Genomic DNA, 25,474 nt, shown 5'->3' with positions numbered 1-25,474 from the left:
AAACAACCAAAGCAGATTTACCTTCAGAGCCACCCAAGACAGAACTGGCTTTCAACAGCAAGACAGACTGTGCCCAAAGAAATATATATTCCTCCAGGAAGGAAAAGATCGTCAAGTACTTGCTCTGTATTATGGAAGGAGCGTTCATGTGTGGGTCTAATATTCATTCAATAAATTCTTCTTCAGTATCTGTCAGGTGCTAAGCACTGGGGTGCTAAGAACGTAAAAAGGAATGATCTGTCTGTACCCTCATGCAACTTACAATATAATGAAGATAGACATTTAAAAATAAACATATAAATGTGAGTTATGTAGTGGGTTGAAAATGTATAGTTATAACCCAGATGTGGTGAAATGTGTCTTTATCTTTTCTAGGTCCCCTTTCTGCTGATGGAAGGAAAATTAACTCCATCTTGCTACTTGAAGATAATTCAGTCTCTTTCTGTTTAAAACCAGTAAACATTCATTTCGATTCAAAATTCTCCTTCTTCTGTTTCCCTTTCTCATGAGGATGAGCTAACTTTCCCCAGCAAGTCTTAACTACCCTTCAGCATTAGGGGATGAGGGACTTCTGCAGTGTAGTTGTTCACATGGTCCTTGGTGGGTCACATATATGCATCACCTGAGGTGTAGTTTATCACAAGCGGCATGTGATATCCATTACTGGTGTCCATGGTCCCTGCCATTGCTTCAGCCTCAAGATCCACATACTCAGTCTCTCCTGCTTCCCTGGACACCCTCAAACCCTTCAGAAACTTAAAACTTCTCAGCAATTTCCCCTACACCATCCTGGCATGTGCAGGGTTCTACAATGTTGCACTCAGCCCATCAGCCAGGACTACCTCAGTCCTTGCGGCCCAGCTGTCCTATTGGCTGGGTGCTATTCCAAACTTGTGATTCATCTAAGTAAATCTGGGTATTACAATGACCTTCTTTGGTTTTGCCCCAGTAAGGGAAAGAGTGCCAGAGGCAGCTTTTCAGCACACATTAGCATCTACAGTCTACTCTCACCAACTCTGAATCTCTTCTTCTTGTCTCTTTGGAGGACCGACTGACCATTGAGTTTTTACAACAAGCCTATGAAATTGGGACAAATGCAGGATGAACAAATAGCCTCAACCTCGATTAAACAAGAGGACTGAGTAAAGAACAGCATATATATTTGATGACTCTGGCCCAGGAACTTAGTCCTCCCCAGGGAGAAGAGAAGAGGAAGAATTTAATTTGACTTGGTACTTAGTCACAAGAGAAAAAGTTCCAGTGTGGAAATGATTATCACGAATTGTCAAGTTTATGTTTTCCTGTTCCCAGCTGCAAACCATGGTTTATGTGTTATATAAAATTCAGCCATACGCAGTTACACTCATGCACTCCTGACTTTTCTGACTAATAGTATGCATAAACATTTTCTATGTTTAAAGCTGCTTTGTAACTATATCACAGGCATGTAAATAGCAAAATCCAGACTGTGGGGGAAGCTGCAAGTCGAAAAACCTATAAATTGCAAAGAGAAAAGAGAAAAATAACATAGATTTAAGAGAAATAATCACAATTTTCATGACTGGATCTTGATTCAAAAAATGAAACTAAAAAAGTTTATGTTTCTAAAACAGGAAAAAAAATATCAACTGCTTAATTATATTAAGGAATTTTAGGCATAATAATTGATATCGTAGTTTTTTTTTTAAGTGTTTTTGTCTTCTAGAGAAATATGCTTCAAATATGTAACAATGAAATGTTCTAATGTCAATAATGTTTGCTTCAGAATAATACAAAAGGGGAAGGAGATGAGGGAAGGGATGGGATAGAAATAAACTTAGGTTGACGGATATTGGGACTAAGTGATGGGTGCATAAGGATTCATTGTACTATTCTGCATACTTTCATGTATATTTAAAATTCTCCACAATTAAAAGTAAAAAAAAATAATAATAATAACAAAGCCAAAGATAAAACGAAATCTGCCTTCTAATTCTACTCTTCAAACATACTGTGTGTGACCAGACAAGTACTAGTAGGCATACTGTGTCAGTGGAAAATAGCTGTCATTTTTCTTTATGTCTAGGCATTAATATATATACACATTTTATACATTTAGCCTATGATAAAAAATCAAATATTAAATGAACCACAAGGATAGAATCACCCAAACCCAGAATTTGAATATTATTATAAGACAAATGATTTTTTTTCAACAAATAAATTTTAAGATAAAAAGCACAGGGAGAAGAATTACAATTTTTAAAATATTTAAGTGGTATATCTAAAATGTACTGCCTAAGCTTTGTTTGGATTTTGATTTGAACAAACCAATTGTTTTTAAAATATAGGGGAAATCTGAATACTAACTGGATTATTTAGTGATAAAGCGTGATTGTTATTAAATAAATATAGTATTGTGGAGTTTTTTAGGCTTTATCCATTAGCAATACAAACAGAGATGTTTACACATAAAATAATAGATTTATGTTTAGTTTTAAAAATTTAGTGTGAGAGGGAAGTGGAGCACATAGATGAAACAAGACTGGTCAGGAGTCAATCATTACTGAAGCCAAGTGATGTGTACATGAGGTTGTATTATAATATTGCCTCTATTTTTGTATGTGTGTCAATTTTTTTATAATGGAAAACATTTAAGAGGGAAAAGGGAAACAAAATGCAGCAATTGAGAATAGTTTTTGAAGCTGAAAAGAATATTATTTTTCCATAATTGAAGACAATCCAGCTAAGTTTCGCTTTGTGTGTGAAATGAAAATACATTGCAAATGTGCAAAAAGATTTGTTATTTATTTTTTCTTTCTTGTTTAATTTAAGAATTAAGAACTTAAAAAAAAAGCTATGTAAATTATTCTGTTATTCAACAAATATTCACTGCACATCCACTAACTCCAGACTTTCATTTTGCTATATGTATTTGTGGAATTGTAGCTACAGTATAAAACCAGCTGGGGAACTGAGGAGACCAAGAAATTAGAAATCAGTGCAAGATAACATTGCAACAAAACTACCTAGCTACCCTCTAGAGATTTGTGCTTCCCTTCCAGGGAGTTCAGTAGTTTCAGTGAGGCAGATGCTCGGGCAGGGGATACATTTCCCAGCATGCGGTGGGGTGGAGCCCTGAGAGTAGTTCTCAGCATCAAGTGTTGTGATGTGTCCCTACTAGACTGAGGTGGCCAACATGCAGATATGCATTCTCTGCTCTTTATCAAACTTCAAGTTGGATGCTGATGGCTGGGCAACTCTGGGAGCTTTGTGTTAAAGATGGCAGAGCCTCTTTCACCCTGGATCCCTAAATGACTGCAAAAAGCACAATACTCCCCACCACCACCATTGCCAATACACCAATATTTATACATTGTTATCAATGCACAACAAGTATATTTCTATAATGTTAAGCCACTGAGATTTGGGGTTTTATCTGTTATGGAGGCTAGTATCACTTGCTAAGTGGGATGTTGTAGTATATACTCAGGGATGAGAAATAATCGCAGTTGAGAAAAATTAGAAAATGTTTCATGGAGAAGGTAGAGCTTAAGCTGGATTTTGAACTATGAACTGTATGAAAGTGGCTAAGTGGAGGGAGGTGGGCGGTGGGAGAGATACCAGAATAACGAATCAACATAGGAGCCAGCACAGGAATTCGCATACAGCTAGGGGATAGTGAGACCATCCTAATGAGCAAATGCAGGTTAGGGAGAGTGGGAAATAAGGATGAAGAAGCAGGATAGAATTAGAGTAGTGAGATCCTTGAGAACTGAGGACCTGATTTAATGGCAATCACTGAAGTTTCTGGAATACAAGGATGCCTGATATAAGTCTTTATTAGGAAAATAAGTGAGACAAAAGAATACGAGATGAACCTGAGAGGAAAGATTAGTCTGAGTGACATCCAGTTTTGATAATTAGAGCCCACATTGGCAAACTCAGTAAAAATGAAGAGATATATGCAATTGTCATCTTTAAGCACAAATCCACAGGACTTGACAACAGAGGAAAATATGAAACCAAAGGTTATTGAATCAGATGATCTGGGTCTAGTCCTATTTTGACTTCTGTTAGGGATATTATTGAATCTCGCTAAGAGTTTTTCTTTCTCTATAAAATGAGAGAACGGAACTAGATGACCCCAAAGTTCTTTCCATCTGTAAAACCCTATGGTTATGAAATCATAAAGGAAAAAATAAAACAATGTAAATGATATATTCAGGAGGCGGAAGCAGAGAAGGGGAAGTATTCCATTGTATAGCTGAAACAATTTATTTTAACTGGTCCCCTATGTGTGGATGCTGAAATTGTTACTAATCATTTGTATTACAAACAATCTAGCATTGATTGATGTAAAGGTGCTTCAATTCTCCTAGATTTTCACATATACTTTGGTTTTAAGAACAAATACTGATGTGGTAAATTACCATAACAATTACATTAGTTGCAGTATTAATCTTCTCTTAGAGATGAAGATAATTCTAAAGTTTATTTCCTGATTTTAAAGATTGAAAAATGTGAAAGTACTTTGAAAAAAAAGTATGGCTTCACACATTTAAAATATCATCATCTTTATGATTATCATCAACCACAGAGAGCACTAGCTACTTTGCTCCCTAGATAACTATGAATAAAGTAACATTTAGGTTTTTCTTTTCTTTTTTTTACAATTCCTCTTGAATTTGTTCCATTTATATTACTTTAAAATTGAAAGCCCCACTAGATAAAACTTTTCTTTTAGAGTAAACTAAGAAAGCACTAATTTCCATCCTGAAAGTATCCACTCATATTATAGAGGGCAAATAGAAAAAACAGTCCCTGACATTCAAGTTTTCTGGGACTCCATGATGCCTTGGTAAAGATACCACCTAGCCAAGTATTTATTTCACAAACTTACAAGGGTCTTTGGATAATCTATGTAGACAATGCTTGACACAGTTTCAACTATGCTACAGAATAGAGGCCAAACTTGATGAAATCAAAGAAGAAATGGGTTCACAAAACTAATCTGCAGTAGAAAAAAATGAGAACACTGGTTGCCTGGGGTAGGAGGAGGGTGAGTGAGGATCAGTTGGAAAGAGACATGGGCAAACTCTGTGGAGGGGCAGTAATGTTCTCTGTTTCGACAGGGGTTTAGTGTACACAAGTGTATACGTTTGTCAAAGCTCAGCAAATGGCAAGCTTAAGATTGGTGTAGGCCATAATATGTACATACATATTACTTGAAAGAAAAAAAAAAGAACTATAAACGAATATAGAACTCTAGTTAATGATATATGTGCTGAGCCTTTAGAGATGAAGTATACTGATATCTGCAATTTACTGCATCAAAAAATTAAAACGGGCTGATAGAAGGATGAAAGAATGCATAAATGCATAGTTGGGCAATAAAGCAACTATGGTAAAATGTTCATAGTTGACTATGTATGGGTATATGTATGGATATTCATTATACATATAGTTCAACCTTTCTATATATTCAAAATTTATCAAAATCCAATGTTGAGTGGTGAAAAGAAAAAATGGGAACTCAATTGTACCTTTTTTTTATGTAAAAATTTATGTAAAAATTTATTTGACCAAAATGTAGAAAAAGTGATACTATTACATATAATACAATTATAAGAAAATAAATGAAAAATGTGAGTTTTATTCAATTGCACAATTTGCTAGTGTATCTCCTGGGTAGTGTGATGCATAATAAATAGGAATGAGGGGCAGAGGAGTCAGATAAACTAGAAGCAGAGCGATTTTTAGTCAAAATTGTAAACTTTAGTTGGCCCCCCACACTGCTGAGAAATATGGAATGTTTCGGCTCTGAGATGTTAATGGAGAAAGCCAGAATATAACAAAGCTAAAATGTGTAGCCATGTCTACAAAAATATTCCATATCCAGTTTAATCAGAAGTTTCCTGGTCTTTTATTAACTTGGTCCCGAAGAAGGAATTAAAATCCTAGATATGTAAGTCTTCAATTTAACATTCCCTAAAGTACAAAAGAGATGAAGTTAAGCCAGTTACTTTATTTCTGCTGCCAGAGAAGCCCCTTCGGACCTATATTTATTATTAGAAAAACACTCTTGCCCAATTATTGATGGTGAGTAGTCTTCAATGTGATTCCCCTAAACAGGACTAAATTCTACCATATTTGTTCCTGCTGAGTGGATGGCTTCATATCAGAGTAAATATTTTGACTATTTCCCAAGCATTCTCATGCTGACTGCTCAAAGGATGTTTGTTCTGAATGGTACAGTGTGGAAAAGAGCCAGAATGATTAACTTAATCTATCTGTGGTTTATGACTTCCCACAATAGCACCCCACCTTGCTCTGGATGGAAAATCTCCACCCATTTTAATATGATGGTCCCTGGCTTCCTGTAGTGTGTCTAACAGTGGCCCAGAGGTTCTATTCTCCAACCTTGTAAATTGACCCGTGACTAGATATTAGAGTCTGTGTGAGGTTGTCTAATCACCCAGGAACAAAATGCTCTCAGTCTTAAGAGACTACATTCAATAGGAAACACTCTGCCTACCTTAGGAATAAATGCAATTTAAATATAAAAATAGAGCTAAAAAAGCTGGCAGCATCTGGGAAAAAAAGGAATTAGATTTAACTGGTGCTCAAAGCTTCTCTGATACAAAATATTTGGTCACATATTCATAATTTGCTTGGCACTTCCAGCAAAGTGCAGATGCAGTAACAAAAGAAACTTTTTACAAGAGAAGAGAAAGACACAGAGGTCTGGAGCTTCTGTTGGAATAAGATTCTTCTGTTTTGGTTATATACAGTTCAGTTCATTTAGTATCTGATCTAGTGTCTGATGTAAGCCCAAGTTCTCTTCTTTGGCCTGGGCAAGTTTTTCTTCCAGGTCATCAGTTGTCTTTTCCAGTTTTGCAACCATTATCTCTGCAAATTCAGCAAGGGTCGTCTCTTTCAGTCTGTTGGACAGAAGTTTAATTTCTTCTTCATATTTATCCTCCTTTTCAGAATACTTTTCAAAAGCACCTTTCAGCGACTTCAGATTGTTAGGGACATTCTTGAGTTTTCTGAGTCACCACATTTTAGTTTAGACACCTCCGCATGCCCCTCTGCCTTCTCCAGCTCATCCTCCAGGATGACCAACTTACAAGCTACCTCCTCATATTTGTGGTCGGCCTCCTGTGCAATGTGCTTGGCCTCCTTGAGTTCAACTCCTAGATCTCCATCTTCACATCTTTCTTGGCCAGTTTTCTATCACCTTCATTCTTCCCTCGCTTTCATCAGCAGCCTTTTCTGCTTCCTCCAGTCATTCTGAACCCTATCCAACTCCTCCTCAAGGAGTTGGATGTGTTGATTGAGTGCTGTTACATCTCCTTTGACTTTCTCCCGCCACTGGCACTAGCCATCCAGCTCCTGCTGCAGGCCCTGGGCAGGGTTCTCCGCCTCATCCGCCCGCTGCTGCAGCACCTGGATCTTTTTTTTTATAGTGACATTGGTTAATGAAATCCAATAAGTTTCAAGTGAACAATTCAATAGTAAGTCATTGAATTATATGTGTTTTATATATATAAAACACATATATGTTATATATGTTATATATATATATAGGTGTTGCTTGCAAATATATTTTCCCATTAGGATGGTTGCCTCTTTACCTCGTTGATGGTTTCTTTTGCTGAGCAGAAACTTTTTAGTTTGATGTAGTCCCATTCATTTATTTTAGCTTTTACTTCCCTTGCCTTTAAGATCAAATTCATAAAATCCTCTTTGAGTCCAAGGTCCCTGAGTTTAGTTTCTATGTTTTCTTCTATGCAATTTATTGTTTCAGGTCTTATATTCAGGTCCTTAATCGATTTTTAGTTAATTTTGGTGTACGGTGTTAGACAACAGTCTAGTTTCATTCTTTTGTAGGTGGCTTTCCAGATTTCCCAGAATCATTTATTGAAGAGGCTTTTCTTTCTCCACTGTATGTTTTTGGCTTTTTTGTTGAAAATTATTTGCCCTCATAAATGGGGGTTTCCTTCTGGACTCTCAGTTCTGCTCCAGTGGTCTATGTATGTTTTTCTGCCAGTACCATGCCGTCTTGTTTATTGTTGCAGCGTCTGGATCTTGAGTTCACTGCCTCCAGGAAATTCAGACCTGCTACGGTGAGGAGGTGTGGGGTCACACCAGCCTCGCCCCAGCTCCAGACCTCAATTGTAACAATCATAATCCTTGATTAGAAGATAAGAGCAGTGACAGAGTAATCTGGGGGATCGTTTCATGAACTATATAAATGTCTAACCAATGTACTATATACATGAAACTAATAATAAAATGCTTTAAAAAAAAAAAGATAGTAAGAGCAGTTGATAAAATAAGCGTTAGAGCAATAAGAAAAAAGGATTTGGCCATAAAGTGAGGTTAGCTAATGTTTGGTAAGCTTCTGGTTCCCTAAGGTGTGACTGACTTTTTATGAAAGATATTGGATTTAATAAAAGTGTTAAAGACTACAGACAGTGATGTCAATATCTATTATTCAAGGGATCAGCAGAAAGGAAATTGGTGTAGGAGTGGGAAAACTACAAATAACTACAAAGGAAATAATAGTGAGTTAAACAGAACAGGAAAAAGCAAATGAATAGAATGAAACATATATTTCATTTTGACCAATTTTATAAGAAAGCAAAATGGCCAATTCTGAATTCTACAGAATCATGGTGTTTTTGTACACACATCTTCAGTTTCAGACTTAAGGGCTTCAGTGAGAATTTATGCACTATTTGAATACTTGTAGTCAAAATGGTCGCAACAGAAATATAAACACATTGACCTTCGTTTTAATATGTGTCACGACAGTAATCAAGGTTAAAGTGACTGGAGACTATATTTCAAAAACAAAGAAAAGGTTAGAAAAATTCGGTTAATAGAATTGAGATTGGTGGGGGAAAGAAGTTTTATATCACAATAGAGAGTAGATGCTTCAGGAACTAAAAATAAAGATATCGTCATTAGTGGGATACGCGCCTGTCCATAATGAAGCGTTTGTCTGAAAATAGATTTTCTTTGACACTCAAAACTAAACTGTGCTGTGTCCTTTAGGAAATCACAGAATGGCCTATTTTCAGTTGTTAATCCCAGATCTAAACACTAATCTTTTACTTCACTGGTTAAAGGATAGTTTAATTTAGTTTTATTGATTACAGAACTAGACATGCATTAATATATCTTTTATAGTCCTTGACCTAGCAGAGCATGAGAAGCATCTGAAGTATGAAATAAATGCAGAGTGGTGCTGGTAAGGGATTATATTTTAAATTACAAGCACAACATTGATTTAGTTTCTATTTTGCAGATTCTCTTAATTCTACAAAGAAGAAAATCACTTGCAATATTGAACCACAACTGTCTGCAGTCTGTAAACATAAAGAATCTTAAGTCAATGGACTTAATCAATTTAGCACATTTCCATTCCTTTTTCAAGATGTAAATCAATATCCTGCCACTGAGTGCTCAGGGAAGCTTCCCAGAGAAATTAGAACTGGAAATGGGCAGTAAAGGTTGCAAAGATTGGGTAAACAGAGAGAAACGGCGAGATCTGTCTAGGAAGGGAAGAGCAGCAGAAGCAAAATGACAGAAGTGGAAATGCTTGTTGGTGGAGCAGTAAAGGAATAGGCCAAAATAGAGCATTCTATTTTGAATAATAAAATAGGACTTCGACACTTTAAAGCACATTCATATGCACTTCATAGATCCTCAGAACAGATATTTTAATGAGGGAGAAATTATTATAACCTTTGCATATATAAAAAAAATTAAAGATCAAGAGGATAAGTGATGTCCCTCCCAACACAAGGCCTTAGTATATTGCTCCTTCTGACTTCCTCTCCTCTTCACCTTGTTAACTACTACCCATCCATCAGCTCAGTTTAACCTTGAACTCCTAAGAGAGACTTATCTGACTTCCCCTGTCTTGGTCGATATGCAGTCATTGAACCATGTACCTCTCCTTTGCAAGATTCATCATATTTACTCTACTTGTTTGTGGAAAGAAATGCAAAAGGAATAAATAATTGAATAAACAAATTAACAGAACCCAGGTCTGCCTAGGGCTATTGCTCATGCATTTCCACATTAATACACTATTTATAAAAGGTACAATGGAAAGGTCTGAGGCTATCTACCTGGGAAAGAGAAAATTTAGGAGAGAGAATCTGACAGCTGTCTTCACATGTCTGAAGAACTATGATGTTGAAGGATTAGACATATTCTGCATTGCTCCCACGGGCGGAACAAAGACAAATGCGGTGAAAGTCCAGGGAGGCAGATTTCATTACAGTGTAAGAAAGTGAAATATGTAACAAAGAGACCTGTCCAAATATAAAGTGGACTGGTTTTTAAGGAGGTGAGTATTCAAACAAAGGCCAGAGGAACACCTGTTAGGGTGGTATAGCGGAAATTCCTGTTCTGGACGGGAAATTTTTAGCCACTTAGGCCTTTCTGAGCCCAATATGCTTCTCTAGGTCTGGGAGGAACTTGAAAGCAATGTTGAATTTTATGTGAACTGACTTCAGGGAAAGAGATCTGCAATGAATAATTGTTCTTATGATGCCTTACTGACATTGGGCTCTTTAAGAAATACATCTGCATTTGTGGGTAGCCACTTTGTTGCCACTGACGAGGTCTTTCAGAGCCAGCATTCCAACAGTAGTTAGGGCTGTGCAGCTGCCACTGTGACTAAACAGCAGGGAACACTCCACTGTAAGAGGGCTTGATTCCAGGGTCATTCCCCTCTTCCATGCACCCTTCTTCCTCCACTCCCCACCCTCAGTCCACATACACATAAACACATTTCTACTCTGGAAGCTACCGCGGTGTGCTGACAGATCTTGTTCCAAACTATTATTAGAAGCGGTCCTTTTCCCAGCTACTTAAGACAACCCCTTACGCTGGACACAACTTTACAGCAATGTTTCTCCTCATGCAAATATTCAGATCGTGAGACATTGAGAAAGAAGATAACTAAAAATCATCTTTTTAATACATCATTTGTGCCTTAAATTCACTAAAACCATCTTAAAAAATTATGTGGCGGCTGAAAACAAAGAATCCTGTTGTGGAAACTGATTTCTAAGTACACTAGTTCATGGATGGAGGTTAGCTTGCAGAAGATCTATTATTTTTATTTTCAGCAGGACCAGACCTGGACCAACAATGACTGTTTTGCTATAGGCAAATGTAATGTGAATGTCAAATAACCAGTTTGCGAATTTTGAAATCTGATCCATTTGTGAACAATCAAATTCAATATACTGTAAGGTTAAAATTTCAGGATAATTAATCACTTATATTTCAAACCACAGTGTCCATTTTGTTGTCTGATATCTGGTAATCTGATCATCAACTATTTATTGAATATCTACTATGGGCCAAGCACTATTCTAGGCACAGATTATACGGAGGTAAACAAAATGGATATGATCTCTGATGTTACAGGTTTGTAATCTAATTTAGACAATAAATAATAAGCACCAAATTAATACATAATAAAATTATGACAGTATGAAGGGAAAGGGTCAGTAAGAGAGAATCCTAAAATCACAGTAGGTGTTTCTGAGGAACAGACATTTCACTAAGAAATTAAGACTAAGTGAAAATTAGCCTGTGAAGGGTTAGAGAAAGAACATTCCTGGCAAAGGGCATGTCCCAAAGCTCTGGGATAGGAAAGAATTTGGTTCCTTCAAGAAATGGAAAGAAAGCCAATGTGAGCAAGTGGGGACAGCCTTGAGATGACACTGGGGAAGAAAGCAAGGGCAGAATCTGCAGAGCCTTGGAGAACACCTTAAGGAAATTGAAGGTTACTTTAAATACAATGAAAAGCCCCAAAAGAGGGGAGTGATGTAATTTACATTTTTAAATGATTATTCAAGCGATCAGATGTGAAGAATGGATTAGGTGGAGGCAAGAATCATGTCTCTACATAAACTCCTCACTAACAAAAATGACAACTTCCCATTGATAATCATATTAATGTAGCATAATTAGAGTTATTTCTTTTAAATAATTATAAAAATTTAACATCCCACATAGTTTTTGTTTACTAGGCAACTCTTCTCTCAAGGAAACATACTATCGCTAAATGAATGAAAATTGAAATCTTTTCTATTCAGGCAGTATAAACTCTAACTTACATTCAGAATGAAGACAAATTACTATTTCTAAGACAGAGGAAGGAGTAAAAATAAATGCCTTTTTATGTAATGTTGCATGCAGAACATTATCTCTATTTTATAATCAGGAAAAGTATGTACTTCACTAAGGATGTCAAGACAGAAAAAGAGCTGGAATTAGACATTCTCCATGCCTGACTATTTCTGTTTTTGTTTCCCAGTACTATTTCTTTGTGTGGAGCATGTAGAAGCAGGCAGCCAGTCCTCTTCATCATTCTTATCAAATTTAAGTATAGACTCCTGGCAAAATCAAATATGTGTAACTGAGTAATACCATAATACTTTGAAAAATAATGTGCTCTTCTCTTACTGCTCTGAGAACAGGGCCCATCCGCATGGTCAGTCCAGGGGTGGGGGCTGGAAATTAGTATATCTTAAAGAAAGAATACAAAGGCAAAAGTAATACTCAGCTCCCAGCATTCCCAATAGGATGATGCAGCAATCCAGGCTATTTTCCAAATTCCCTCCCTTCTCTCCAACCAGGCCCAAAGGGTCCATTCACAGGTTTTGCTTGTTTGCTTGTTTGTTATGTGATGTTGATATGAAAGTGGATGCTTTATGGAAGTAGGATATTAGATTAGGAAAGGAAAAGAAAAGCCTACTCCTTTTAGTCCCAGAGAATTGTAGAAACAAGAGGGAGAGACCAAGGGAAAAGAAGAGTCAGTCAGTTAAACATGTATTCTGATTTCCCCTTTCAGTGAATTGCATTAAATCTGTGGTTCTCAAACTTTAATTTGCCTCAATTCACCTGGACTGCTTCTTAAAACACAGTTGCTGGGCTCCACCCTCAGTGTTTCTTCTGATTCAGTAGGTCTCAGATAGGACTCAAAAACCGGCATTTTTCACAAGTTCCCAGGTGATGCTGATGCTGCTCATCCAGTGAGTACTACTGTGTTCTCAAGGGCAGAGGAGTTCCTTGTCCTTGATTTTCATGTAGTGCCCTGAAAAAAGATCATCTATGACTGCCACCTGCTCAATTTCCCCCCACTCATCCCACGTCAGTGGGGACACATAAACCACATCCCTATTCTGTTTACACCAGGGCATCTTAAAGAGAGAAACAGAATATGTAAGGGCATCTCAGAGACTGACCATTTTTTCCTAGAAAGACATAGCGTTGCTTAAGGGGCAGTTTAAATTCCCAAATCTAACAATTCTTAAACGATGTTGGACCTGTGTTCATGTTTCTTTCTCCTTCATTTACCTTTCTAATAACTCTGTGAGGCTTCATAAGGCCCTATGCTTCCCTTTTTCCTTTTCCCATTGGCTGGAATAGTGACCCAGTTGGTATGGTGTTGAGCCATCTTCATCAGTGTGAATGAAAAAGGCAACATCTTCAAGAATGGCAAAGCCAAAATAAAGAAGGAGCCTCGGTCCCAGACACCACCAAGCCACCTTACAGATACTAGATTTTACTTACTTAAGTCATTGTATGGTGGGCACATTTAATACAACGGTCTAATCTGTAACCCAACCAATACAAATGGAATGAGAGATATGAGTACTGTGAGAATAACACATAAATCCATTGCAGTGCTATGCTTAAAATGTGTAAACATGTTTTTCCTATATTATACTTTTCTATGTTGATTGTCAGTGATCCACCCAAGACTTTAATTAGAACAGTCCTTTAACGTTTCACTCATTTCCAGTCTTCCTTCTCTTTCTTGACTGTTCTTTGTCTATCATCATTGCATTTATTCAGGTCTAGCTCCCATATAATTTCATCTCATGTTTTATTAGCATTTCTTCTATAGCTGCTTTAGAGTTGTCACAAATGGCTCAGGCATTTTTTACCTTTTAATACTTTTGAATACCAGAATAAGTAAATAAATACCCAAAAGAGTATACTTGTTTTTAATTGTCATTATCAAGCTTTTACTTCCTAGTTAATTAATAGATATGACTTTGATTAAGGTGACAATGCATCTAAAAGTGTAAATATATGTGTATATGTACATATTTATTTTTATATACATATATACCCCTCTGACTTTTTAACTTATATTATGTGTATAATGGACACAGATAACTTTTGTTGAATATAAAATCCTGTAAAATACATTCTCAAATCCTTTTCAGTTAGTAGTCAAATATTTTTAATTGTTTGTCTCTTTGTAAACTCAATATTCATATCATGCTATTCTTTATTACCTCCCAATGCGTGGGAGGTAATAAAAATGACCTCCCACGCATTGGCACTCAGAATGTAGGGCACAATATCAATGCTAAGGTCATATTCAATCCTCAGTGAATACCAATTTTGAAATATTTTTAATTGTAGAAGTCACAATCCTTCAGAATGTAAATTACTCAAAACAACCAGTAAGCATTTCAAATTCTTTTCTGAACTGTCATATTAATAACTTGATTTTGCCAAGGTAAAACAATTTGAAATACAAATATATATCATAATTTGTCTCCCTCCTGGGCCAATTAATGTAATACTATTTTGTACATCCTCCCTTGAAAGCACCAATAGTCAGGCAATCCTCTTCCCAAAAAACAAATAAAAATACAGCTTTAAAAGTAAAATAATTACTCATAGCATCAACAATACAAAATTGTGAAAACATGGCAAATTTTATTTAAAATATTTTGGAGTGCTTTTAAATATAGTTTCAGAAGAAGGGAATAACAGTATGTATTCTATTTAGCTCTAATGCTTCAGGAAAGCACAAAACGATCATTTTATCACCCTAACTAGCTACTGGTCATAGAGATGGGATGAGAAGACATGACTAGGAGACTGAAACAATGAATCTTTGTGACCAGCTACAGGAATACAGCAGACCCAGAGACATAAACATTGCCAGGCAGCCAGTGTTCAAGACAGAGCCAGTAGTCAGAAGTCAGGGGAGTCAGTGAGTTATAGAGCACACACATACAGGAGTTCAAAGCAAGTCTTGAATCGCATAGATAACAGAGGCCAAAGCAAGGCACAGAGTCAAGGATCAAGATGAGAATTCAGAATCATGCATATTGAGCACACACTGTCCTGCCCATTGGTTATTTGAGTGGATCTAGTTGTAGCAAGAATAGTGTGTGTCAGCTATAGGTAAATCGGTCCCAGTTATTCTTTTTATCATAGTGGCCTCCCAGATACTGAGGACTAAACAGGTCATTCATTTTTCCCACTATCCATTAATTGAGACTTTAGAAGGAAAGCCAGACTGGTTACAGACTAAATAAAGAACTTATATTTTCTCTTTGTGTCTGAGTTGTAGTGTGAGTTAAATTTCACCCTGCTACATTAGCCATTGGCTGGACTTCAAGCAGAATTAAAAGGCAAAGCAAGCTTGAAATTAGGCATGGGAATGTCTAGCTAGCCAGAGAAGTACTAGGAGACAAAATTAAATGAAAAGAAAACACATTTTTTTTTACAGCTTTGTTCACAGATAATTTTACATAATGTATAATTCACTCATTTAAAGTGTATATTCAATGACTTTTAGACTGTTTACAGACTTTTACATTCATCACCACAATCAATTTTAGAACATTTTTATTGTCTCAAAAGTAAATGTACTCCTCTTAGCCATCACTCTGGGCAACCACTAATCTACTTTCTGTCTATATAGATTTGCATATCTGGACATTTCATATAAATAGAATCATACAATAAGTTTTTTTTTTTTTCATTACTGGTTTCTTTCACTTAGCATGTTTTTAAGGTTCATTCATGCTATAGCATGTATCAGTACTTCATTCTTTTTAATTGCCAAATAATATTCCCTTTTTGGATATATCACATTTTATTTATCCATTCATCAGCTAACATTTAGGTTAATATGGATAAATAAAATGTGGACATTTAGGTTGTTTCTACTCTTTGGCTATTATGAATAATGCTGCAATGAAGATTCATGTAGAAGCTCTTATGTAGATATATGTTTTTACTTCTCTTGGGTATATTCCTAGGAGTAGAATTGCTGAATCATATGGTAACTCTATGTTTAACTATTTGAAAAACTGACAGATTCCAAAGCAGTTGTACCATTTTCCATTCCCACCAACAGTGTAGGAATGAAATGAGGATTCAAATTTCTCCACATTCTTGCCATAGTTGTTATTACCTGTCTTTATTATAACATCCCACCCTCTATTTAAAAGTCTCAAACAGATCTAGATCTTTGTATCTGGTAATTGAACCAATTCCCCAGTGAGAGAAATCTACTTACAAAAAGCAAAATCCTGAGCACAGACATGCCTAATGAAGAAGCAGGAAAGAAAAGGCCAGACTTGTCTGGATGTCTGGGGAGGAAATAGAGGATAACCACATGAAATTGCCTATAGTAAGAATTTTTTAGCTATACAGAAAGTAGCACATTCATATGGTTCTATCTAATACAAAATAATCCTCATAGGTATGTACGGTGAATGTTTAGGACTCATAGGCGAATTACTGAGAAAAGTAGTTTGGATGAGTAGAAAGAGCCTTCGACTGCATTCTAAGTTTCAGCTTTAACCCATAATTGATGGAGAAGTCAATTTACAAAAAAACTTTTGACAAATGGCCAATAAATGTCTTTTTAAATGCTTAAAGGATTCCAGGTTTAAAAGATAACTATGTATCATTTTCAATGTCACAAAGAAAAAAATTTTAATAATATTCAATATTAATATGGCTTAGAGAAACAGGCTGCTTCCATACATTGCTGGGTATGTAAATTGGAAAAATCTTTCAGTAAGCCTATCTGAATAACCTTTGACCAAGCTTTCTTCTTCTGGACTTCATCCCAAGGAAATAGTCATGAAAATTAAAAAAAAAGTCAAGATATTCTTGATGGCCAAAAATATCAAGTTGGATAAATAAAATAAGAATTATCCTTATAATTGAATACTATACAGCTACCTTAAATATTTAGATGAGTATGTAACTGACTAAGTTTGAGTTTCAGAACTGCCATTTATGGTTGTGTGACCTTGAGCGACTAACCTAACATTCTGTAACTTGCTTTTATCACCTGCAAAATGGAGATAATACCAGTACATACTTCATAGGGTTGTTATAATAATTAAATGAGTTAATACACATAAAGCTCTTTGAAATTTGCCTGGCACATAGTAAGCACTATCTAAGAGCTAGTTATTCTTAATATTATTAGTATATGTTGGCAGTAAATTAAGTCAACTTTTAAGCTAGTTTAAGAAGTAAAGGTAGAAAGACAAAACACTGGGCAAGGACTAAACCCAAAACATTCTTCAGAGTTGGTCCTGTGAAGTCACCACTGCAGCTGCCAAGCACTGACCCCATGGCTTGTACTGCCAAGTCCTCAGATGCTGGACATTACACACTGCCATGGAACAGCTGTCTCTGCTGCCACTGGAAACCGGATGCAGCTGCCATCGCCGCTCTCCCCTGGCCAGAGTGGATTCTGCGTCATCCCTACTTCTTTGAGTCACCAGCTCATAAATCAAAGTCTAGAGAGGATGCATCTGCGTTCCCAGATGTAAGGGAGGTTGAGAAAAGGAGTATTGAATGTTTTTATCACATAGAGAAGGCGGATTCGACTTTATAAGACAGAAGATTCAACACAAAGAGCAAATTTATACATTGGGCAATAAAAGAAAAATATAAATGATTCATTTATGATTTAAAAATACATATATAATTATGCAAAGAAAAAAGGACTAAAAGGATATACATCCAAGTGTTAATGATTAATTGTGCATTGATCATTGTGGCTGATTTTAATTTTTTATCTTCTGAATCTATAACTTTCTAAATCTATGACGTAGAAAAGACCTGTTCTCTTTTAAAGCAAGACTGGGTAATATCAGATATCTATTTTGAAAGAGAATTGAGTCTTTCTTAGAGATAGCCATGGAATGGGAAGTGGAAGACTAGATTCAGGTGGCCACTCTTACCCTAGAGCAGGCCCTTGCTACTTGAAGTTAGGTCAACAGACCAGCAACATCAGCTTAACTCAGAAGTCAATTAGAAATGCAGAATCTCAGGTCCCATCCCCAATCTACTGAGAGCAAAGAAGAGGATGAATTAAGAGAGATTCTAAAAGTATAAGAAGCAAAACTTGACAATTGACAATATAAAAAGTCATGAATCTTGAAAACATTTCCAAACTTAGAAGAAGGCAGGGTCATTAACAGAAATGAATTACTAAAACAGGAACCATTTTTAAAGGAAAAAAGATAAATTTGGTTTTAAACATACGAGGTTTAAGAACTTGAAAGATGGCCAGATGGATGTGTTCAGCCTGGGAAATGCAGAACTGGGAGTCAATAAGAAATATCAAGACTGGGTTTACAAATTTGAGAGTAATCTAAGAAAAGGAGATAACAGAAGCCATTAAAGTGGATAAGATATTATAGCAACAGATCTCATCATCAGAAGACATCTAAAGTTTTTGTAGCTTTTTAAAAAAAGTTTTGATGAAAATTTTACAATTTTTACAGTGTTGCAAATCAAATAAGACAATGACTTATCTTTGTTTCATTCATTCATCAAACATTTATTGAGTACTTACAATGACCCAGGCACTCTTGGGTGTCAAGGATACAACAGTTAACAAAATAGGCAAAACTCTTTGCTCTTTTGGGGTTTATATTCTGGAGAGGAAGTCAGATAAGAAACAAAAGAAATAAACATATTGTATGTTTGATGGTGATAAGTATTATGAAACGAAAGAATATAGAGGTGGTATGAGAGTTGTAATTTTTAAAGAGATGAAAGGGAATATCCTACTAAGAAGATGAATAGACCTGAAGGAGGTGAGGAAGCCCCTCCTGCAGATATCTGAAGGAAGCACATTCCAGAGAAAGGCTGAAGTGGACCTGGTGTGGTCAAGGAGGCTGGTGTGGCTGGACTGAGGGAGGGAGGGGATGAGCGGGAAAAGAGGACTTAGAAGCAAAGGCCATTGGTGGTTGCTGAGAATATAAGTGACATTATCTGTCTTGGATTTTAACAAACTCATTCTGGCTGCGATTTCAAGAACAGAATGAAGTAGGAAAACCAGGTAAGTGGCTACTGCAAATACTTAGGAAAGAAAAATGGTGACTTGAACCAAGTACCTTTTTTGTTTTTCTTCAAATACATTATACTAAAGTGGGATGAGAGGAGGGAGGAGAAATTGTGTGTGTACAAGGAAAAAAAATAAACAGAACACTCAACTCTTATAGTTACATAACTTTAAGTATTTTCACATTTATCTTCAGCCACACAGAACAATATGTACAAACAGTTTAAACATTTAAACTTAATTTAAACATTTAATATATTTAAATAATTAAATCTTCTAAGTTATTACAGCTTCAAGGAAATGTTTGTTTTAAAAATCTAAAGACAATTAAAATTATCATGTCAATAAATTTATATTTAGGCAAAAGTAACAATAAAAGAAACTGGTAATTTATTTTAAAGACGTGAGCAATATTTTCGAAATGAAGAGTCACTAAATAATGACTAGTTCTGAAAGGTGTTATTTTAAACCTTCCATTCTTTCAATGCTATAATTAAAATGAAAATGAAAGTGAAATCTAGAGAGTGCACACAGAGATCTGAGTCACGTCAGGACATATAATTTGCTTCTTCTATGGATCTGAGACCAAAGGCTCCATTTATTTGTTAAAGATTAAAAGGATAAACTGATTATTTCTTATTTTAAAATACAAGGGCAACTGTCAAGTTGAACACTGATCCAGAGAGAAGAGTTGTCTACACAGCATTAATATTATCCTAGATCTGCAGAGAGTTTTATTGTTTACAGAGCACTTTTACTATCATTATCTCCTTTGAGGCTCACAAGAGACCTATTAACATCACTATTATTTACAGATGAAGAAACCCGGACTCAGAGAGGTTAGGGGACTTATCCAAGGCCACCCATCTAACTAGGAAGTAGCAGAGCTGGGAACAGAACCCTCACGTCCTAGTCCACGACTCTTTACACTATCAACCTGTGTACTTTTCCAGATACAGAATTAGGGGTAAAAATGTTTTTTCTATACAGGACTAATCAGGTCAGCAAGACAAAAGGTAAAGAGTGGTACCTACGAAAATGTGCTAGCTTAGGAATAACAGTCTTATGGTAAATTCTGTCATCCTCATTTAATGTGAGAAAAACCAAGAAACACTGGCTCTGTAACTCTTCAGGGGCTGGCTTGCATTTAGGCATGCCTTGGTCTGTGTCACTACTCACCTTTATGGTTTTGCTTGATTGATCTGCTGGCCTGCTCTTTAGCACCTCCACCAGAGGGCAGGCGGGGCAGGAAAAAGAGCATTGGTAACCTGTTTGATCAAAAAGTGGGAAGAACGAAACTTAGACCACTATCTTAATTTAGGCTTTGGAGTCTTCTAGATTTCAGTTGTTAACAATAACTTACTTTGCCACCATTCTCCTGCACAGACCTAGAATAAACAATGCAGCAAAATGAGTTCAGAAGTGGAGTACAGAATTTCATTATACTTTTCTATATTTCCACTCTGAGTTTTCTAAATGATAAATATAAAATGTTAAATCTTTAAATATATAACACTTAAGAACATGTAGGAAAAAAGACGAGCAATGATAAAGAACAGAAAATTTATAAGAGAGGAGATTCAACTAGCAGTGAACATGGAAAAATGTTCCATTTCACAGGCAATTTAAGAAATATAGATTTAAAACAAAAAAAAATGCCATCTTTCATCTGTCAAATTATGAATATTAAAAGTGAGAATTATTGGTAAGAGTGTAGTAAAATAGGCATTTTTATATATATTTTGTGGAAATGTAAATTGGTACCATCTTTCTGGAGAGAAATCTAACCATATAAAGAAATTAGTCCTGACAGAAGGAAATCCAAGTAATTTCCTACTACACAACTTTTTCCCTCAAATCAAGTGAGCCCTTACACGAGAATACACTCATGATGTGATATAGGCTAGAACAAAGAGCAAGCTTTATGCCACTCCTGGCCCTCTGCAGACTCAGTGGGGTGGAAAGATGAGGGTCCCTACTCCAGGAAAAAGTAAGGGTTATAACTCTCAGCACTCCAGAGAAGACGCAGAGCACATTGACAGTGGAGAAAATTGGGAGCATCTGGATGCCTCTGAGTCTCCCAAGATCACAGGTCTAACTCACCCCTACAGGAAAGGAAAACAGTGCTTTCTGTAGGCTCCAGCAAGTAAAACTCATCACACCAACTTGCATCCTATTGCGCAAGTCTGTCCAGGGGGAGAGAGCTGGAGGGCTCTGACGTTTATGGGACTCTCCAGGCATAGTCATGGGTCTTGTCAACAATGGCCAGGCATGCACAGACTGGACTACCCATGCACCTGCAAATTATAATGCTATAAGCCAGTTATGGTCTTACAGATCAAATATAACGTTTGCCCCTAATTCAAACCACTGCACTATAACAGAGTTGCTTGATCTTGCTTATAACTTTATAGCTACTAGCTTTAGCTAATTTAAGAGACAGTCTGATGGTGAAAGGAGAGAGTCTCATTATAACAGGAATTTGCTTGGAAGTCCTAGGCCCTACAAAAAGAGAGATTTTCCTGAGTTCTCTTAACTATATACTCGATATAATTTATAATAAAGAGAAACTGGGGGAAAAAAACCTAAGTGTCCAATCAAGAGTATAGTATGGACCCATTAACTATTTAACAAAAATGGAAAATGCTTATCTAGAATAAGAAGTTAAGATATAGAGTACAGGGATTCCAAATTTGGGTAAGCTGACTCTATCCTGTCTTTCCTACTGAATGCTGATATAAGACAGAATGCACGACTACTCTAAAGTGAAATAGCAACAGGCAGCTTAGAAAGAAGACAAGAATCTGACGTCCTGTTGAACCAGAAGGGAGTTCCCATTTTCTTTTACTTCCAGTATCTCCTAGCCTGGATTCAGGGCAACCCGAAACTGGGAGCAGGAACTGGGCCTAGACAGAGAGAGCTCCAGAAGAAGGCTCTAGTTCTGGCCCAACGAGCAAGAAAGGGGGCCCCTAAAGCTCAAAGAAAAGAGAAGAAATCACCTAGTTTGTTTTTTTTTTTCCTCTCCCCCTCCCTTTTCTTATTTCTTTCATGCTCCTGCCTCCAGGCAACCCAGGAGTACCAGTCCTGGCAGCTTCCACAGTAGCAGGAGCGAGATACCACAGTGACTAAAACTCTGAGGGACGAAATATTTGAGAAGAAAAAACAGTTTGGTGGGCTTTCGAGGAAGGGAATCACGGTACCAGAATTGGAATAGTGGACATGATATTGACAAACTGCCATAACAGATACCATGTGGATCTGCTACAGGTATTTGGAAATGTAAATCTAAAACTCAGAGGAGAGATCTGAGCCAGAATTATAAATTTGTGAATCATCTGCATTTAGAGTTTACTTAAAGCTAAATACTCTAGATGTTTTCTCCTTATTACTGGTAATAGCTAATTACGGAGATTTTCTTGGCGCATCCTTTAGTATCTGCTCTACTGAAGAACTGAAAGATAAACATAATTACAATTCTAAAGATGGAGTCTATCTTACCACTAGCAAAAGTAAACAGAATTTTATCTGGTCCTAGGATCTGGGGCCCACCTCTAAAACCAGTGGTCTTTATAGACTCTTGCATGCTCCCTAAAATAATTTTGAAAAACTTCATATTCTCTCATACATTTTTAAATTTGCACATAACTTTTTCATCATAAATTTAAACGGTGGCAAAAGATATGATTTCTGGTGTATTATAACTATTAACATGTTTAAAATTAAACTATTAAATCACTCAAATACAAGCAAGGAATGTAAATACTATAGAAGTTTGATTCCCATCATTATCTAATAAAAAAAGAACAAACTTTTTAATTAGCAGAATTTCAAACCATTTCTGTTTCTCCTTGAATTCACATTTCCATTTCATTTTCCTCACAAAATTTTATCATAACATACCATATTTAGATGTTTGAAAATCTTTGATTACACTATCATAATTCTTTGCAATAAAAATATGCACACAAATTAAAATACTCTGATTCTATAATGCTGCTACTTTTTTCTTCTATATTTAGTTACCATCGTAGTTATTAAGTAGGCAAAACTGATCAAGCAACTTAATGACACATTTAAATGTTAATATAGAAAGTCAAAATTTCATTGTAAATGTATCTTTTATTGAGATAATGGGGCCTTTTTCAATTAGTTTATGTATCTGTGGGTTAATATTACTTATTGCCAGAATTAGACATACGTTTTATTCCTATTTTTAATGTAAGCTCTAAAAAAAAAATTACATAAATGTGAAAATGGAAAGAGGTCTTATTACAGCAATAGCCTGCAATTATTCGAACCTCTTAGAGTAATATAACTAAAATCTCATACTAGTATATCATTAAAAATTACTTTTAATGAGTCACCAACTGATCACTCAATTAAGTCCTCCTTTAATTTTGTTGAGAGTAAAGAATTAAAAACCTTCTGAGTTTCAAAAGGATTATTATAATTATCCCCCCCTCTCACCATCCACACCAATAACTTGAATGATCTTTTTGTCTGGCACTTCAGAGTTTCTTCTATACCAGAGCAATGTGTTGCTATAACATCTGAGAGGGAAGGAGGCTTTCTTTCATAATGTCACAAGTGAAGAGAAGAGGATTATGTAAGGATAGGTGAAAAAGGAGAAAGTAGCACACTGGAAAGATGTCCTCAAGCAGATCAATTTTAGGAGAATGAAGGAAGTTAAAGATCCAGAAGCTAGATCTATCCAGTAAATCTGTCTTTAGTCCCTCTTGCTTCTTAGATATCTTTGAGCACCCTTAGCTGGTTTAAAGTAACTAGCTTTTTCTTTCTTTTGTCATACCCTGTCATGGGGGTGGAAGAGTAGAAAAGAAAATGTGAACCCCAGAGTATTTTTGGAGAGATGTAGGAAAAAGTGGTCTGATCCCCAGGGATAAGGAAAATTCTTCAGAGGCCCCATTATCTCAATAAAATTATCTCATCCTGGGGATCAGACCACTTTCCCCAGGGAAAAGCAGTAGGTATCTACGTGGGTGAGATAGATAAGAAACTACTCCCACTTTCCACCCTCAGAAAGTGGTAGAAACTTGAAGTAAGGCCTCTCCTTCCTGAACCAGCATTCTGGGATTGCTGGTTCATCCCTTCATTCAACAAACATTTTTTTTTAGGTACTTTCTATACCAGCCTCTGTGCTGGGCCCGGGAACACAAAGATCTTTATACTCCTTGTCTTTTTTTAATCAAGATTTTTGTTGGTTTATTTGAAAAAGGACCTTTTCCTGTGGTACCCACAGTCATTGAGAAAATAAATATCCCAGAGGAGCAGTCTTTGCTCTCATACTCCTTGTCTTTAGGGAACTTACACCAGCTCATCAGGACTCGGGTTCTTCACTGAGTTGCTCTAGCCCACACAGCCACCCCTCCCTACTTCCCACCAAATACTTCTCCACATCCTGAGATTTCTCCTCACATCCCTGTTCCCTATTCTACTAATACCAAAAGCTATGTTCATGTTATTTCCTCCAGATATTACTCCATGCTTTCTAATACAGAGCGGCCCATGCTATGATAGGTGCTGGCAATGGATTAACTAGGTTATAGGGGTGCCCAAGATATTTCCTCAATAATTCGTGGGGGAGAGCTGAGACCTAAGCATGAGGAGGCCATAGTTCAGATACCTCTAGGCAACAAGAAGCCCCTTTCAGTGTGCTGTACAGATGTTATCATCTTTTTATGCATGCCTTGGTATCAAATATGTTGGGAAGCACTATAAACTAATTTATTAAAAATATGAACCATGTCTGAGCAGAAGTCCAAATGCACTGCCTAGAAGCTACGTCTGTCCTGCAGACATCTTTGGTTTGGCAGATACAGTGTCGACAAGAAATAATTTGTAACATTTAAATATCTGGATATCTAAATTCTCAGGAAAAATTGATGTTGAGCTGTAGTCTCCTATTACAAGTCAACTGACAATAAGTAATAGCTGCCCCTGAGAGACAGGGTATGTCTTTTCCACCTTACCTCCCGTCTTCTTTCAATTACATTAACCAAATGCTCCGCCCATTTCCAGTATCACTTGGGTTTCTCTCTACTGCAGTGGAATATAGTCTGCCCTCATTCTACCTCCACATTTATCAGGTAAACACACATTCACACATGTAACCCCTGCTGTCTCAGTAAAAGACACTCAAAAGCAGAACTTAAAAATGCAATTTAATTATTTTTATTCTAAGTATTTCAAAGCCATTATTATCTTCCTTTGTGTTTAAAGCCATAGGATTTTTTTTTTTTTTTTTTTTTTTGGTGATAGTGATTTCCTATAAAGAAAAACCATCCACTTCTAACTTTATTGTTC

At 36.3% G+C, this 25,474-nt stretch overlaps 1 pseudogene; it reads right to left on the bottom strand.

Moving 5' to 3' along the window:
• Positions 1 to 6,757: 6,757 nt before the first annotated feature.
• On the bottom strand, positions 6,758 to 7,443 carry LOC120591537 (tropomyosin alpha-4 chain-like; annotated as a pseudogene).
• Positions 7,444 to 25,474: the final 18,031 nt, after the last annotated feature.

Source organism: Pteropus medius, unplaced genomic scaffold (genome assembly GCF_902729225.1).
Source record: "Pteropus medius unplaced genomic scaffold, Ma_sr-lr_union100, whole genome shotgun sequence".
Classification (NCBI taxonomy): Eukaryota; Metazoa; Chordata; class Mammalia; order Chiroptera; family Pteropodidae; genus Pteropus; species Pteropus medius.
This window is presented reverse-complemented; position numbering and strand designations above follow the sequence as displayed.